This window comes from Rhinoderma darwinii, chromosome 9 (assembly GCF_050947455.1).
Source record: "Rhinoderma darwinii isolate aRhiDar2 chromosome 9, aRhiDar2.hap1, whole genome shotgun sequence".
Taxonomy (NCBI): domain Eukaryota; kingdom Metazoa; phylum Chordata; class Amphibia; order Anura; family Rhinodermatidae; genus Rhinoderma; species Rhinoderma darwinii.
This window is the reverse complement of record NC_134695.1, coordinates 107,163,608-107,181,542: the sequence shown is the minus strand read 5'-3', so window position 1 is coordinate 107,181,542 and position 17,935 is coordinate 107,163,608. Positions and strand designations below refer to the sequence as shown.

At 44.1% G+C, this 17,935-nt stretch overlaps 1 protein-coding gene across 1 annotated transcript in view; it reads right to left on the bottom strand.

Moving 5' to 3' along the window:
• The window catches only part of LOC142661315 (solute carrier family 22 member 6-A-like), a 34,698-nt gene extending 17,253 nt beyond the window's left edge, over positions 1–17,445 (bottom strand). The window contains exons 1-2 of the mRNA XM_075838746.1: positions 17,312–17,445; positions 16,121–16,229 (exon numbers count right to left, since the gene is read on the bottom strand). The gene's annotated coding sequence lies outside the window, so the exon portion shown is untranslated. The remainder of the gene's footprint in view (positions 1–16,120; positions 16,230–17,311) is intronic.
• Between the last annotated feature and the right edge of the window lie 490 nt (positions 17,446–17,935).

Genomic DNA, 17,935 nt, shown 5'->3' with positions numbered 1-17,935 from the left:
CAGGGCTAGGGCGTCTCTTAGATCTGACCTACTTTCCGATGGTGGCGCTAGGTCTGCACTGTCAGCGACTTCTGGTGCCATCCGCTGTATTGGCACGTTCGATGTCTGCTCCTCCCAAGTCGTTGGAGTACTGAAGAAGCATTGGTCTATTCTTACTGCTGACCCTGACCTAAAAGAGGCAATCCCTGCCAACCCCGCCATTACCTACCGTAGGGGAAAAAATCTACGTGATCTTCTAGTGCATAGCCATTTTTCATCAACCCCCTCACGGGCCCCATCCACCTGGCTGAAATCACCTGTCACGGGTTTTCATCCCTGTGGCAGGTGTTCCTTCTGCCCACTGATGCCTAGAGTTAAGAGTTTTACCAATCCTCTTGACGGCAGGTCCTATGACATTAAACAATTTCTCAACTGTCAGAGTGGTGGAGTTGTTTATCTGGCTAGATGTCCTTGCCCTAAACTTTATGTGGGCAAAACTCTGCAGGAATTGAGGAGAAGGGTGTCCAGACATCTTAGTACCATCAACCTTAACCCCTTCCCGCTCCTTGACGTACTATTACGTCATGGCAGCTGTATCGTTCGCGCTCCATGCCGTAATAGTACGTCTCGGGAGTAACGGCCGTTTCGGCCGTCCTCCCGACACATACAGGAGCTGTGACGCTGCTGTCTTGTTCAGCAGCTGTCACAGCTCCTACAGCGGGGACCGATCGCTGTGTCCCCGCTGATTAACCCCTTAAAAGCCGCGTTCTATAGAGATCGCGGCTTTTTAGGGGTTAAGCTGCCATCGCCGGCCTGCTACGCGATAGCGGCCGGCGATGGTGACTATGGCAACCGGACACCAAACAATGGCGTCCGGCTATGCCATAGACGGAAGCCTAGTGGGTCCTGACAACGTCAGGACCCACTATGCTTGCTGTCAGTGAGTAGCTGACAGTTCTAATACACTGCACTACGCATGTAGTGCAGTGTATTAGAATAGCGATCAGGGCCTCCTGCCCTCATGTCCCCTAGTGGGACAAAGTAATAAAGTAAAAAAAAAGTTAAAAAAAGATGTGTAAAAATAAGAAAATAAAAGTTTTAAAAGTAATAAAAGTAAAAGTCCCACTTTTTCCCTTATCAGGCCTTTATTATTAATAAAAATATATAAACAAACAAATAAACTATACATAATTGGTATCGCCGCGTCCGTAACGGCCTGAACTACAAAATTATTTTGTTATTTATCCCGCACGGTGAACGCCGTAAAAAAAAATATTAATAAACCGTACCACAATCACAATTGTTTGGTCACTTCACCTCCCAAAAAATGGAATAAAAAGAGATCAAAAAGTCGCATGTACCTAAAAATGGTACTGATGGAAAATACAGTTCGTTACGCAAAAAATAAGTCCTCGCACGGCTTTATTGATTGAAAAATAAAAACGTTATGGCTCTTAGAATAAGGTAACACAAAAAGTGAATGATTGTTTACAAAACGTATTTTATTGTGCAAACGCCATAAGACATAAAAAAAAACTATAAACATCTGGTATCGCCGTGATCGTATCGCCCCGCCGAATAAAGTTAATATATCATTTATAGCGCACGGTGAACGCTGTAAAAAAAAAAGTATACAAAAACAATAGTAGAATTGCTGTTTATTAGTCACCACGCCACCTAAAAATGGAATAAAAACTGATCAAAAAGCCGCATGCACCCCATGAAAACTACAATGGATTCCTCAAGGGGTCTAGTTTCCAAATTGGGGTCACTTTTGGGGGGTTTCCAATGTTTTGGCACCACAAGACCTCTTCAAACCGGACATGGTGCCTAATAAAAAAGAGGGCTCAAAATCCGCTAGGTGCTCCTTTGCTTCGGAGGCCGGTGCTTCAGTCCATTACCGCCCGAGGGCCACATGTGGGATATTTCTCTAAACTGCAGAATCTGGGCAATAAGTATTGAGTTGCGTTTCTCTGATAAATCCTTTTGTGTTATAAAAAAAATGGTATAAAAAGAGTAAATGTCACCTCTACTTTGCTCTAAATTTCTGTGAAACACCTAAAGGGTTCATAAACTTTCTAAATGCTGTTGTGAATACTTTGAGGGGTCTAGTTTCTAAAATGGGGTGTTTGATAGGGGTTTCTAATATATGGGCCCCTCAAAGCAACTTCAGAAATGAACTGGAACCTAAAAAAATAAATAAATGAGGCAATACTTCGCTTCTTACATTATACTGATAATGAGCCGTGCCCACTCCGAGATGACCCCAGTTTTGACCGTTTGTATAAACGGAGACCCCTATTAGACCGTTCCAGTGCCCGGTTTTCCCAAGCATACACCCCCGAGAAGTGTTTTTCTATTGATGAGTCCCTGGTACATTTTAAAGGGAGGGTTCAATTCCGCCAGTACCTGCCAGGTAAGAGGGCAAGGTATGGCGTGAAGATGTATAAGCTGCGAGAGTGCATCAGGGTATACCTACAGATTTAGGATATATGAAGGAAAGGCCACCCCCAAACCAGACTGCATCCTGGACTACAATAGGTACATGGGAGGGATGGACTTGTCAAATCAAGTCCTGAAGCCCTACAGCGCCATGCGGTGAGGTATAAGAAGCTGGCCGGGCACATCATACAGATGGCTTTGTACAATGCGTATGTGCTACGTCGATGTGCAGGCCAGAGGGGAACTTTCCTGGAATTTCAAGATCTAATCTTTAGGGACCAGGAAGGGGGGGGCGCATCGTACCAGGGCAACACTTTCCAGGAGAAGGTCCCCAAACCGGTGGAAAGGGGAAGAGTCAAAAGAGGTGCAGAGTCTGCTATAAGAGGGGGATAAGGAAGAACACAATATACCAATGTGACACGTGTCCCGAAAAACCAGGGCTCTGTATAAAAGATTGTTTTAAAATGTATCATACATCCCTTGATTTTCAATTTACCCTGATGCACTCCGCACAGCTTACCCCCCTCATCTTTCCCTTCTGAGCCCTGCCGTATGCCCAGGCAGCTGATAACAGCCACATGTAGGGTATTGTCGTACCCAGGAGAACCCACATTACAATTTAAGGGGTGTATATCTCCGGTGGCGCATGCTGGGCACACTATATTGGACACTGAAATGGCATATACATATATAAAATTGCAAATCTCACACTGCACCATCTGCTGCGCATTATCTTTTACACAGTACCTGTGGGGTCAAAATGCTCACTACACCTCTAGATGAATGTCTTAAGGGGTGTAGTTTTTAAAATGGGGTCACTTCTCGGGGGTTTCAACTGTACTGGTACCTCAGGGGCTTCTGCACACATGACTTAGCACCAGAAAAGCTCCAGTAGGCCAAATGGTGGTCCTTTCCTTCTGAGCCCTCCCATGGGCCCAAAGGGCAGTTTATCACCACAAATGGGGTATTGCCGCACTAAGGACAAATTGGGCAACAAAATGGGGTATGTTGTTCCTTGTGAAAATAAGAAATTTTGATCAAAAATGACATCTTATTGGAAAAAATATCATTTTTTTCATTTCACAGCCCAATTCAAATAGGTGCTGTGAAAAAACTGTGCGGTCAAAATGATAACAAAAACCATAAATGAATTCCTTGAGGGGTGTAGTTTCCAAAATGGGGTCACTTCTGGTGGGTTTCCATTGCTTTGATACCTCTGGGGCTCTGCAAATGCAACATGGCACCCGAAAACCAATCCAGCAAAATCTGGACTCCAACAAACACATAGCGCTCCTTTCCGTCTGAGCCCTCCCATGGGCCCAAACGGCAGTTTATCACCACAAATGGGGTATTGCCGCACTAAGGACAAATTGGGCAACAAAATGGGGTATGTTGTTCCCTGTGAAAATAAGAAAATTTGATCAAAAATGACATTTTATTGGAAAAAATATCATTTTTTTCATTTCACAGCCCAATTCAAATAGGTGCTGTGAAAAAACTGTGCGGTCAAAATGATAACAAAAACCATAAATGAATTCCTTGAGGGGTGTAATTTCCAAAATGGGGTCACTTCTGGTGGGTTTCCATTGTTTTGATACCTCAACGCCTCTTCAAACCTGGCATGCTGCCTAAAATATATTCTAATAAAAAAGAGGCCTCAAAATGCACTAGGTGCTTCTTTGCTTCTAGGGCTTGTGTTTTAGTCCACGAGCGCAGTAGGGCCACATGTGGGACATTTCTAAAAACTGCAGAATCTGGACAATACATATTTAGTAGTGTTTCTCTGGTAAAACCTTCTCTGTTACTAAAAAAAAATTGAATAAAATTGAAATTCAGCAGAAAAAATGAAATTTGCAAATTTAATTTCCACTTTGCTTTAATTCCTGTGAAATGCCTGAAGGGTTAAAAAACTTTCTATATGCTGTTTTGAATACTTTGAGGGGTCTAGTTTTTAAAATGGGGTGTTTTATGGGGGTTTCTAACACATAGGCCCCTCAAATCCACTTCAGAACTGAACTGGCACCTTCAAAAAAAGGCTTTTGAAATTTTCTTAAGAATATGAGAAATTGCTGTTTATGTTCTAAGCCTTGTAACGTCCAAGAAAAATAAAAGAATGTTCAAAAAACGATGCCAATCAAAAGTAGACATATGGGAAATGTGAACTAGTAACTATTTTGGGTGGTATAACCGTCTGTTTTTCAAGCAGATGCATTTAAATTCTGAAAAATGCTATTTTTTGTAAATTTTCTCTAAATTTTGCAATTTTTCACAAATAAAGACTGAATATATCGACCAAATTTTACCACGAACATGAAGCCCAAAGTGTCACGAGAAAACAATCTCAGAATCGCTTGGATAGGTTTAAGCATTCCGACGTTATTACCACATAAAGTGAAATATGTCAGATTTGAAAAATGGGCTCTGAGCCTTAAGGCCCAAACTAGGCTGCGTCCTTAAGGGGTTAAGGAAGACACCACTCTTGCCAGACATATGCATAGGTATCACCCTGATAATCCGAAGCTGCTCCAATTTTGGGGCATTGCACAGTTTAAGTTGGGACCCAGGGCAGGTAATTTGGACCGTAGGCTTCTACAGGAGGAGGCACGGTGGATTCACCGTCTCGGTTCCATGACCCCTCAGGGACTTAACGAGGGTTTTACATTTAGTGCATTTCTGTGAGTTTCTCTGCATTTCCCTTTATGATTCTGTATGGATTTATTTGTATTGTACTTTATTTGCTTTTATTGTCTTGGTTTCTTGGCTACTTTATCGGTACCATTTTTTCATTGTGGCCTCCTGACAAGGGGGCTGTATGATTATGTATGAATATATTTCTATATATATGTTTATCTATTTTGATCCACTGTTCTTACGTGACCTAACTATACATGTCATGCGCTTGGCGGCTCTTTCTCTTTTTCTGTTCTATTGTAATTTATAAATGAAGATGGATGTTAATGCTATCGTACTCCTTGTCATCTTATATTGTTCATTACTAATTTTCAGGATTACTCCTGAGGTGGCTGTTTGGATGAGCAGCTGCTACCGGTTGGCCTTCTTAAAGGGAGTATATATTATATATCTGGACTGTGAGGGACACTTGGGCACTTTGCCTTTTATGTGGCATTGCACTAGATCTCTGTATAGACCTGTGCATATACAAATCACAGTCAAGTGAGACATATTCTCAGCCCTACGCTTGGTACGAGGGATTCATGGTGGCTGTCAGCTGTTCATTGCACTAAGTCCGTTCTTGCTCTCACAGCGCATGCGCCGATCCTCTGTGCCTTGCTATGCTCTCGCCCTGTTCGGCCCCGCTCTAAGTCCCTCAGCCGCTTTACTGCGCAGGCGTGCCGTCTTTAAATTATCTCGGCACTTTGTCTATACTACTGCGCAGTTCACAGGCTGCTATGGGCTGCTTGTTACCTGGCCTCCTATTGGATGCTCGCTCTCCCCTGTTGCTTCCGATGTTTAGCTTCGCCGGATTGGCGGTCATCCACACACCCACCTCTCGTCATTCCACACTCCCATAAGAGGAGCAGTTTTCTCGCGGCGCCGCCATTAGCCCCGTGTACCCCTGAGGACGCTACTAGTTAGCGAAACATGTCGGGGGGGGCTGTATTGATTTTTAATCCCTGCCTCAGTCGGATCTTTGTCTACATACTAATAGAGGCACTGGTGCCCTTGCACTGACTGTCTGCCGACACTCGGCATACACCGCAATTCTCAGATACTCTGCTGGGTATCTCCAGCTGTTAAACTGACTTCGGTCTGTGGCAGTGAAATTTTTAAAATTTATGTGTATAGTTTGTTCTTGCTACACGTAGCTTAATAAAAGTTGTAAACTCTAACTTTATCCTTATTATCTATTGGGTGGTCAGGAAATAGGGTTTTGTTTGCCTGCAGGCATTCCTTCTCTGACTATATATTGCACCCGCTGACTACCCAGGGTCAAATTTGTGTTTTTTGTCATAGGCTTGTAGACCAGTCTCCAATAGTGACCTATTAATTATCCTTTGAGTTTCTCGTGGGGACAATGTTAAATCATTATTATCCTGGTTATCATTTTCTACTAATAATTCTTCCAAGATTCTAATGATATCTTCTTCTTTTTCGGTAGGCAGAGGTGACCTGACCTCCTGATCATCTATTTTTTGGTTATGTATTATTTCAAAAACTAGCTTTCGTCCAAAGAGATGGAGATCCTTGATTACTTCAAATTTATTTCATTTAGTTGTTAAGCAAAAATTTCATTTAGAAGAGAATTTTAGCTTGTGCTCCTGTTAGTATGTGGATCAGCTTCTATCTGTTCATTCTGCCTCTCCCTCTGTAATGTTTCCTTCCCGTTTTTCCTCCTCTGTAGCCCCACTTCATACGATCCCTTAAAAAAAAATGCTGTTGATATTGACTATTATTGGCGATCATTGATCTACTGTATTGATGTAGAGAAGTACTAGGATTAATAATTTCTCTTTCTTTGTCAGTTTCTGGCCCTGAGGAGTCACTAATGTCTGACTCGCTTATGTTTGGCTGTTTTGATGGTGGCCTGGGTTCTGGTCTCTTATTTTGTCTACTTGATTTATTCCCCCATTCATAGATATGTCCCATTTTATAATCTTTTTGGTCTCTCATATACTTACGTCTTTTTTTATCTTTAATTTTATTTTCGATTTTATCTATCTGTGATATTGTGTTTTGAAATTTTTCTTCAAACTTGGGATCACTTTTGTATTCCTCTAAAGTTGTCACTGTTTCATTAATCTCTTTTTGTCTATTATCTAGGATAAAACTTTAAAACTTTCATCTTCAATTAGAATATTCATCAGAGTTCTGGAAAAGTTTTTTAAAGGGAATGTGTTGCGAATCAATCTTTTTTTTTTAAGTAAGTTACTTATTTCTATCATATTTTTATGTTTTTTGCTGTATTTTTTTTCTTCCACATGGTGGAAAGTATAAAAAATTTAATTATAATTTGACATTCTTTCCTATGTTGGCCACCAGAGGGAGCACTTCCCAGAATTACAGCAAGGTGAATAAGGCAACGCAACCTGACTCTCAGCTGCCGTAAATGTGGGTGAGAATCTCAACCCCCCCCCTCCTACAAGCCAGGAAAAGGTGTCTTCAAATTGCGGCTGCCATTTTGGGTGTGATTCTGCAGCTGGCAGAAGCTATAGGACACACTAAAAGGCTAAGGGTATGTTCACACGCTTACTAAACAAAGGGAAAACAGCTCCTGACTTTCGGCCATTTTTTAATCAAACTCACGTTTTTTAGAGCCGTTTTTGGAGATGTTTTTCTATAGAGTCAATGAAAAACAGCTCCAAAAACGTCCCAAGAAGTGATATGCACTTCTTTTTGGCTGGCGTCTTTTTACGTGCCGTTGTTTTTTTTTAAAACGGGCGCATAAAAAAACGCCCCGTTGGAACAGAATGCCGTATTTCCCATTGAAACCAATGGGCAGATGTTTGTAGGCGTTTTGCTTCTGATTTTTCAGCCGTGTTTCGGGACATTTACGGCCCAAAGAACGGCTGAAAACACTGCGTGTGAACATACCCTGAGAATGATGAAAGTGAAGTGAAGAGAACTACACAGACACACACTCAGCTCTACTACACAGACACACACACACACATATACACATACACACACACACACACACACACACACTCAGCTCTACTACATCTGACACACACACACAGTCAGCACTGCTACATACATACACAGTCAGCACTGCTACATACACACACTCAACTCTACTACACAGACACACACTCAGCTCTACTACATCTGACACACACACAGTCAGCACTGCTACATACATACACAGTCAGCACTCCTACATACACACTCAGCTCTACTACACAGACACACACACACTCAGCTCTCCTACATCTGACACACACACACAGTCTGCACTGCTACATACATACATACACAGTCAGCACTACTACATGCACACACTCAACTCTACTACACAGACACACACACTCAGCTCTACTACAACTGACACACAGTCAGCACTGCTACATACAACACTGGCAGGGATTTTACAAGGAACACAAAGAAGCAACGGCCCTTAGAAGATCAGAACAAGCACGATATGTTATCAGCAGGGGCTGCACTGATAATAAACCGGCAGGGGATGACAGACTCCACGGCTGCACTGCAGGTATCGTCAGCAGAATACAAGGGCCGTTTTTGTCAGCTTGTAGTCTGCAATGCAATGCATGGGTGGCCCGTCGGGGGTCATGAGAGCGGGGGTCTGTGAGAAAGAGAGAGGGACAGACAGAGACACACACCTTACCTGCAGTATAGCTGGTCTTCATAGTGGCGCCTGCTATCTCCCTACAAACCGGCTTCTCTACTGTGTGACTGACCTGCGTCTGCGCAGTACAGAGCCAGATAGCAGAGGCAATGGATGGCTGCAGTTCATTGTGCCCTATGCATTGTAGCTGCCGTATTCCATCTCTGTATGTGTCGTTAATCGACACATACAGAGATGAAAAAAAAATGGCAGCCCCCATAGAGAAGTAAAAGTATGAATACATCAAAAAGTAGAAAGTGACAACACAAATAAATAAAAATTTTGTTTACATTATATTAAAGGCAATATAATAAAAATAAAATCATGACACCTTTCCTTTAAAGCCTCTTCCCAGTTATCTTTTAACCCTGGTTTCGTTAGTTCATAAATTGGGAGTAGAGGTATTCTCAGACCTCTCGAGATTATTACAAGTACTGCTCTAGTGTAATTTTTGTCGTGCCGTGCTCACATTGCAGGTTGAACCTTTTTTTTTCCAGAAGGAGGGAGTGCCCCCTTGTTTTTTGAGGGGGTTTTACATGGAACAGGATTTCACCATATTTTTTGTATGTGTCATTAATATATTTATATAAATTAATCATGTCCCCACGTAGTCATCTTTTTTCAAGGATAAATAGGTTGAATTATTTTAATCTTTCCTCATAACTTAGATTCTCCATGCCCCTAATTAGCTTCGTTGCTCTTCTTTGTATTTTTTCCAACTCCAGGGCATCCTTTCTATGAACTGGAGCCCAGAACTGAACTGCATATTCTAGATGAGGCCTCACTAATGCTTTGTAAAGTGGTAATATTATATCTCTGTGCCTCTTTTAATACACGACAATATCTTGCTGGCCTTTGAAGCAGCTGATTGACATTGGATGCTGTTATTTAGTTTATGATTTACAAGTACACCCAGATCCTTCTCAACAAGTAACTCCCCCAGTGTACCTCCCCCTAGGACATATGATGCATGCAGGTTGTTCGTACTCAGGTGCATAACTTTTCAATTATCTACATTAAACTTCATTTGCCAAGTGGACGCCCAAACGCTTAGTGTGTTCAAATCAGCTTGCAATTCACGAACATCTTCCATAGTCTGAACTATATTACATAGCTTGGTGTCATCTGCAAAAATAGAAATAGTGCAATTAATCCCATCCTCTATAATGGGACCTACCTATCAGTAGAAAAGGCAAACCGATTTCAGCCTGTTTAGGATGAATGGCATGAGGGAAGCAAAAGCAGTCAACAAATCATGTTGAATCCTACTGGTATTATAACTAGGTGATAGCAGGGTGGCAGGGGGGGGGCGAAGGCCCCGGACCCACTTAGAAGGTGGGGCACATGGGCGGGCGGTATCATGTCCTGGTTTCAACTGTATCTGCGTCCTCAGGATGCAGATACAGTTGAATCCAATGCTGGAGCAAAGAGCCGTCAGTTTCCTGCTCCAGCACTCACTGTGTGATGTCGGGTGTTAGCGGCTCGGCACAGACAGGCACAATGCAGTCTGCACCAAGCCACTCATAGCACAGACCAGAGGAGCAGAGAAATCTCCTTCATTTATCGTGGGAACAGGGGATAGGTGAGTATTTATATTATTTATATTATTTACTATCAGAGCAATATACTATGTAGTATGGGGGGCAGCTATATGGGCATTATACTGTGTGGGGCAGCTATAGGGGAATTATATTGTATGGAAGCAGCGATGGGGGCATTATTCTGTATGAAGAAGCTATGGGGGCATTCTACTGTAAGGGAGCAGATATGGGGCATTATACTCTATGGGGGCATTTTACTTTATAAGGGCAGCTATGGGGGAATTATACTGTATGGGAGCAGCTATGGGAGCTATAATACTGTATGGGGCAACTATAGTGGCATTATACTGTATGGGGCAGCCATAGGGGCATTATACTGTATGAGGGAAGCTATGGGGCATTATACTGTATGGGAGCAGCTATGGGGGCATTATACTGTATGAAGCAGCTATGGGGGCAATATACTGTATGGGGGCATAATACTGTATGAGGGATATGGGGATTTTATACTGTGTAGAATCAGCTATGCGTGCATTATAATGTATGAGGGAGACTAAGGGGCATTATACTGTATGGGGCAGCTATGGGGGCATTATACTGTATGGGGCAGCTATGAGGCATTATACTGTATGGGGGAATTATAATGTATGAGGTCAGCTACAGGGCAATTATATTGTATGGGAGCAGCTATGGGGCTATAATACTGTATGGGGCAGCTATAGGGGTATTATACTGTATGGCTACAGCTATAGGGGCATTATACTGTATAGGGGCAGCTATAGGGGCATTATACTGTATGGGGGCAGCTATGGGGACACTATACTGTGTGGGGGAGGATATAGGGTCATTACACTGTGCGGGGGTAAGCTATGGGGGCATTATTCTGTGTGGGAGCACTATAGAGCATTATACAATGTGGGGGGCACTATGAGGGCATTATACTGTATGAGACAGCGGTGGGGCATTATACTGTGTGGGGGCAGCTATGGGGTCATTATCCTGTGTGGAGGCAGCTATGGGGCATTAAACTGTATGTGACATTATACTGTGTGTGGGGCAACGACCAGGGCATTATACTGTGTGGGGGGGGCAGCTATAGGGGTAATATACTGTGTGCGGTCCCCTAAGGGGTCATTATACTGTGTAGGGCCCACTATGGAAGCAATATACTAAGTGGGGGGCACTATAGGGGCATTATTCTATGTGGCGGCCGCTATGGAAGCACTGTATTGTGTGGGGAGGCACTATAGGGGCATTATTCTGCATGGGGGCACTATGGCAGTATTATACTGTGTGGAGAGGTACTATACTGTGAATGGAAGTTGCGGAAGCAGCGTAGCAGTTACAAAAACTAGGAGTGGAACCTACACAGAGAAGTATAATAGAAAGATTCGTACCGCTTCTGCATTTTAGACTCGCTTCTGGTTTTGGCTTACAAATGCTGATACAAAATACAGACCTAAATACTGCTGTGTGAAAGTGGCCTTAAGATGCACAGTTGTCCTCATTCTATAGGAAGCCATAACACGTTCTTCATATATGTTTTACCACTGTAAACCATTTTAATAATAGTACACAATAGTTCAATATTTCTGTATATCTCAATAGCTGAAAATATGTGGTATTATTTCACTGCCATTGTGGGATTTACGTTTGTGGAAAAAATATTATCTTGTTTTGATGTTATCCCTACGGTAAGGCCCGAGGGAATGAACTAAATACATCAATTCACAGTGTACCACCCCTAACACCACCCGTCTTCCCCTCCCCTTCTGATCCTTCTTGGAGCGCTGTATCCAGATCTCCACCCTCTCATCCAGCAACAGCACGTCCTCAAACCACCTGGCCACGATCAGCCAGGGGACACTAACTCACCTACTCAAAGCGCACAGAGAAAAAAGTCACGAAAAAGCCAGTCGAAACAAAACGGCCTCATACCCGAAGTACAAACAACATCCACCGCCAACTCCAACTGCTCCAACAAAGCAAACGACACCGGGCGATGGCTATCAGGCACTCCCTACCTTCTCCTATAACCCTTCAGGGCCTGGCCGACCAGAAAATCTTTTGTGATGTCCAGCTGGGCTGTGCAATTTGCAACTGAAAGCCAGGGCCGCCACAAAATGATTAACCTTTGTGACAGACCAATCCGCGGCCGACACATGTCCCAAGAATGCCAGCAAAGCAACCATCCTGTCACAGTTCGTATCCACCCTGTCCAAAACACTCAGCCAATTATGCCATTCATGCCACGCAGCCTTGTAAGCACTCCACATCCTGGGACCCAAAGAAGAACAGATCAGTCGATTCGCACTTCGCAGACAAGATCCCACACAGAAGGGGGGCAGGCAAGACCTATCGCCTCCAATTACAGGGCCAAGAGCCGGAACCGATCCCACTGGAAGCAAGAAAGAGAATCAGCTATTGAGTTGTTAACTCCTGGGACGTGAACAGCAGTAACCCAACCATTAAGCACAGGCAAAGCAGGACTAAACGCCGCAACAAACAGACAACGGGAGGAGATGGCGCCGATACATTATTAATTGCTATCGCCACTCCATGTTGTCACAAAGGAAACGCACCTTCTTATTTCTAAACCGTTCCTCCCATATTGTCACTGCCACCACATTAGGAAACAATTCTAACAACGCAAGGTTAAGCTCCAAACCTTCCTCTACCCAGGCCTGTGTCCACTGACCCGCACACCACTGGCCCCTGCACCAGGCCCCAAAACCCATACTCCCAGACGCGACCGTGAGTAAGTTCCAGTCAAAATTCTCCACGACCCGAGACATGATAAGCGACCGACCATTGTATTGACATAGGAACGCGGACCAAATCATCACGATATTCGTGTGACAAGCAAACAAAATGATGAGGATCCATTCTCCTGCCGTTGCCCTCGCAAAGAGCCTACAAAAAAACCTTTTCCTTGGGCATAATCCGACATGCAAAATTGAGTTTTCCCAGGAGAGATTGCAGATCATACAATGTAACCTTCCGCAAATTGCACATCTTACCCACCCATACTTTCAAATCTTCCAATTTCTCCTAGGGAAGCTGACATTCGCTCAGAATCAATGGTAAGTCACAGGAATACCAAATTGACCAGGGGCCTTTGGTTTTTTCAGGTGCCAACGGAACACTGAATCGTCTAGCCACCCATTCCACTGTAAATAAAAGGTTAACGCAAACAGGGGACCCCGCCGGACCAACGTAAGGGAAGTCGTCCAAGTAATGAATGAGCAAGGCAACACCAGCCACCTCACAAATCACCCATTCCGGGAACTAACTGAAGGCTTCAAAGTGGGCGCATGAAATTGAGCAGTCCATCGGAAGGCATCTATCCATAAATATGCCCTGTTCCAATAACAACCCAACAGACGAATACTCTCGGGATGTAGTGAAAGTAAACGAAACGCAGACTCCACATCAGTTTTCGCCAGAAGTGCATCCTTCCCATAACGTTGTACCCAATCGACTGCCGCGTCAAAAAAAGTATACACCACGGAACAGAGTGTTGGATCAATCCCATCATTAACTGATGGCCCCCTCGAATGAGACAAGTGATAGATGAGCCTAAATTGATTTGGCTCTTTTTTGGGAACTACCCAAAGGGGGGAAACTACCAAGTTGGAAAAAGGGGGGAGCAAATGGGCCCGCCATCCTAAAAAAGACCCATTTCCTTCCCCAGCCTATCAGTTACCAAAGATGGGAAATCACGGTCGGACTTTAAATTATGCAGCCAAAAAGGAACAGCATGAGGAGGGGCAGGAATATGGAAATCTTCACTAAAACCTGACTTTAATAGCCGCGCCTTCACCTTATCAGGGAACCTATTTAGATAGGGAAGCATCTCTTCCAGCTTCACTGGAGTCAACCACATGGCCATCTGAGCAGCCCCCTTTTCTCTTTCCCTTTTTAAAAGATCAGGATGAGCCGTGTGATGCAACTCCACAGGCAGAGCAGGAGTGCTTGAACTTACACCCTGCCCCAAACTTACACTGCCCTTCATTGAATTGCCAACACAAGCCTGATTTCCTGCCCACAGTCCCTCCTGACTGTACTCCTGCCCCATGCTGTCCATATTGGCCTGTAACCCCGACCCCCTGGAAAGAACTCCCTGCCAAAACACACTGGGGCCATCACCCTTAGTCATAAGTCGATATCCTTTTAATCCCACCATATATTCACTCGCCACTAACCTATCCCCCCGGATGGCAACGACGGCCCTGCAAATTCCGCCCATGCAGCAATCGGCGACGGCCCTCCTGCTAAGCCAGCGTGCTCGCACTGCGGCAGCAACTCCCATATGCTGCCCAATAATTTGCAAACACTGTCGCTATCCTCGCGCCCAGCACTACTGACCGCAGACTCCCTAACTACCCCACCCAGGGACCCCCCCAAACCCGGGGTCCTGAAAATAGCAGAAATTTAATAAGGAAAGTATAAGAACTCACGAGGCTGGCAGGAGCTGTGATCCCACCAGTCGGAAGAACAGGATCATTCAGTTGCCTATCACAGAGTTCATCATCGTCCCCAGACCTTGCATCACGAATCCCGAAGTTGTACCCAAAGGACAGCTCCTGCCACCCTCCGCCCGAGTTGGAACCGAAACAGAGCCAGAGCCCGAAATGGCCATCGTCTCTCCACCGCCGAGCCTATGGAGCGCTGCCCACCGCCGTTGCCCGGCACGACCACCGACTGTGGCCAGCGGGATGACCTGGAACCACCATCAAGAGAACAGGTGGGCCGCTCGACCGGAGCATTGCCAGGTCGGCCCACCACAGATTCGGGTGACACTGAACTGGGGCCAGGTTGCGTCCCCCCTCATAGGGACTAGTTCCCCTACCACTGCTGAGTGCGGACAGGAAGTGGGATTCATACTAGACCGGGGTATGGGTCCTGAAGGAGAGAGACCAGAACCCCGTTCTAAAGTTTTCCTGGAGGGGCTCCCTACCCTGTGCCGGACTCTGGGTGTGGCATCAGAGCTCAATCTTGACGGAGGTCGCCTCCTCCTGGAACGCTGCAGACGCTATGCCTGGGGATCGCGGTCCTGCGATCCCCCCAGCTGTATCCCCCTCCCTCGCCTCTCCCCCGGGCCTACCCGCAGCCGAGGGCATGGATAAACTAGGCCCAGCCAGGCCGCTTACCTGACCGGTGAGCTGGGCTCTAAGTCAATCTGAACCCTGCTCGCCGGCAACGGAACGTAGCTGCTCGAGTAACTGATTAATATCAGCAATGCCGGGGGACTGGTAGGAGATGCGGGAGAGGCCGTGTGTAGGTGCGAACAGTAACACAACTGCTCCGTGTGCTCCTTCCAGTCAGACTGGTGCTCAAACCAGAGCGTCGTCTGACCTCAGAACAGTTTCCCTAGGCTCCTGCCCTTCCTATTTCTCCTGTCATGTGGCCCCCCCTATGCCTGTATCATGGGTACAGCCGTTCTGTGTTTTGCGTCAGTATTTGTAAGTCAAAACTAGGAGTGGAACCTACACAGAGAAGTATAATGGAAATATTCGTACCGCTTCTGCAGTTTAGACTCGCTTCTGGTTTTGGCTTACAAATACTGATACAAAATACAGACCTAAATACTGCTGTGTGAAATTGGCCTTATGATGCACAGTTGCCCTCATTTTATAGGATGCCATAACACATTCTTCATATATGTTTTACCACTATAAACCATTTTAATAATAGTACACGATAGTTACATTTTTCTGTATATCTCAATAGCTGAAAATATGTGGTATTATTTCACTGCCATTGTGGGATTTACTTTTCTGGAAAAAATATTATCTTGTTTTGATGTATGAGCTGGAAATAAACATATATATATTTGTCATGTACAGCTTACCTGAGCACAGTTGGAAAAAGTTCACCAGTATAAAGATAAGCGCAGACAATAGACGACCCAAGAAAACCCTTGGCCAGAACAGTGACAGACAAATGCAACAGTTTAAAATCTGTAATACATAATAAATACAAATAATTATACAACAAATGTCCCATCGGGAAAACCCCTCCTTAATAGATAGCCCCATTCACAGGGAATCACCCGATCGTTGCAAGTCTGGCTGCAGTAACTCCTCAAATTTAGCAAATATTTATTGCCACGGGAAGCCCTGTGCAGCCACAATATTGCGTTGTATGCCACCTATTCAAATGAAATAGTACTCAAATGTACTGCATAGATATCTGAAGATTTCCAGCAGTGGGATTCGCACTTTTACAATAGAGTCCTGAGCAGGAGACCCCTCAAAACCCCTCTCTATGACTTCCAAACGCTCTAGTAGTGTATATGGAAAGGGAACGTCCTAGTGAGACAACCCTATTTGTTTATAGGACATAAACCAAAACATGAATTAGCAAGCAATGCGTGGTGTTAGTGCTACCTAACCTGTACTGCAGTCATTTTGTACAAGAATCCAGTAAAAGTGTATAAAAAGTGTATAAAACTGAGTGTATGAAATTGAGATATTTCATTTTAAACACTGCCCAAATTCAATAACCAGGAGAAAAGAAAGGTGGAACTTCCTTTTTATGTTAATTCATTCATTAAATCAATCAATCAATTAATTAATCAATCAATATAAGTTTTTTAAATTTATTTATTTATTTATTTAACAATGTAGTTACTTAGTTATTTACTAGTATACCCCCCTAGAAATGTTGCCCTTCTCCCTTCTGTGCATACAGACTAGAGACTATGGATGATCTGGTCCCATTATCATGTCATGTGGCTGCATGGACATGACATAATGCCTGGGATACAGTTAGTTTAATATATTTATTATTTAATATTTTAGTTAGTTTTTTTCTACTTGATCTTTTTAACAGCCTGATAATCCCCATAAAAATGATGGAACGGTTGTGTAGGGTACCGATTCATAATAGTGTTTCTTTATTTTTAATTTAACATTTATGGTCCTGGAGCCTTACCATTATTTTTGCCACAGTAAACCCCAAAAAGATGTCCAGAGAAATCAACGTATTATAAAAATCAAGAACAGAATGATAACAGTTACATGCAATGATCAACACCCACCAGAGGGAATTGCCAAACTGCACAGTATGAACACTCCGGACAATACAAGGAAAAGCGAAACTGTGAATCGTCTTCCCACGTAAGCAGCAATAATTGTACTCAGGATTCTAAGGGGGAGCTCCGTACAGCCAAAAATCACCTGTAGAAGATGTAAACTGAACCCAAACCGCTGGATATCCATTGCAAGAGCAAAAAAGCAGAAGCTGCTTGAGAACCTGTGAAGAGAAAACAGAGATGAGAAAGAAACAGCGTAAATGACATTGAAGGAAAATATCAACATTATCAACAACATTGCAGAGTTGAATTGTGTTGTAAAGTTGGTCCCTGCTGGTTTACAGTCCTGCAGGGGTGTTGCGGTGAAGATAGAAAGTGTACCAGAAGATTTTGCGGCAACAGAACTTTACTAGGGCAGTGTTAGCACACCCAGCCACAGCAGGAAATATTAACACTTCTCTTACAGAGAGGCGCCGTTTCTTTGTACAACACGGCTCAGTCTGGCAGTTAATGGCTGGCTGGCTGGCTTTCACAATCTCAGACGGAGGCAAGGGTACTCCTCCCTGATGCAGCCGATGGTCCGGCAAATTCAGGCCTACTAGACCTTCGACTGTCTTGTTAATTTGCTGG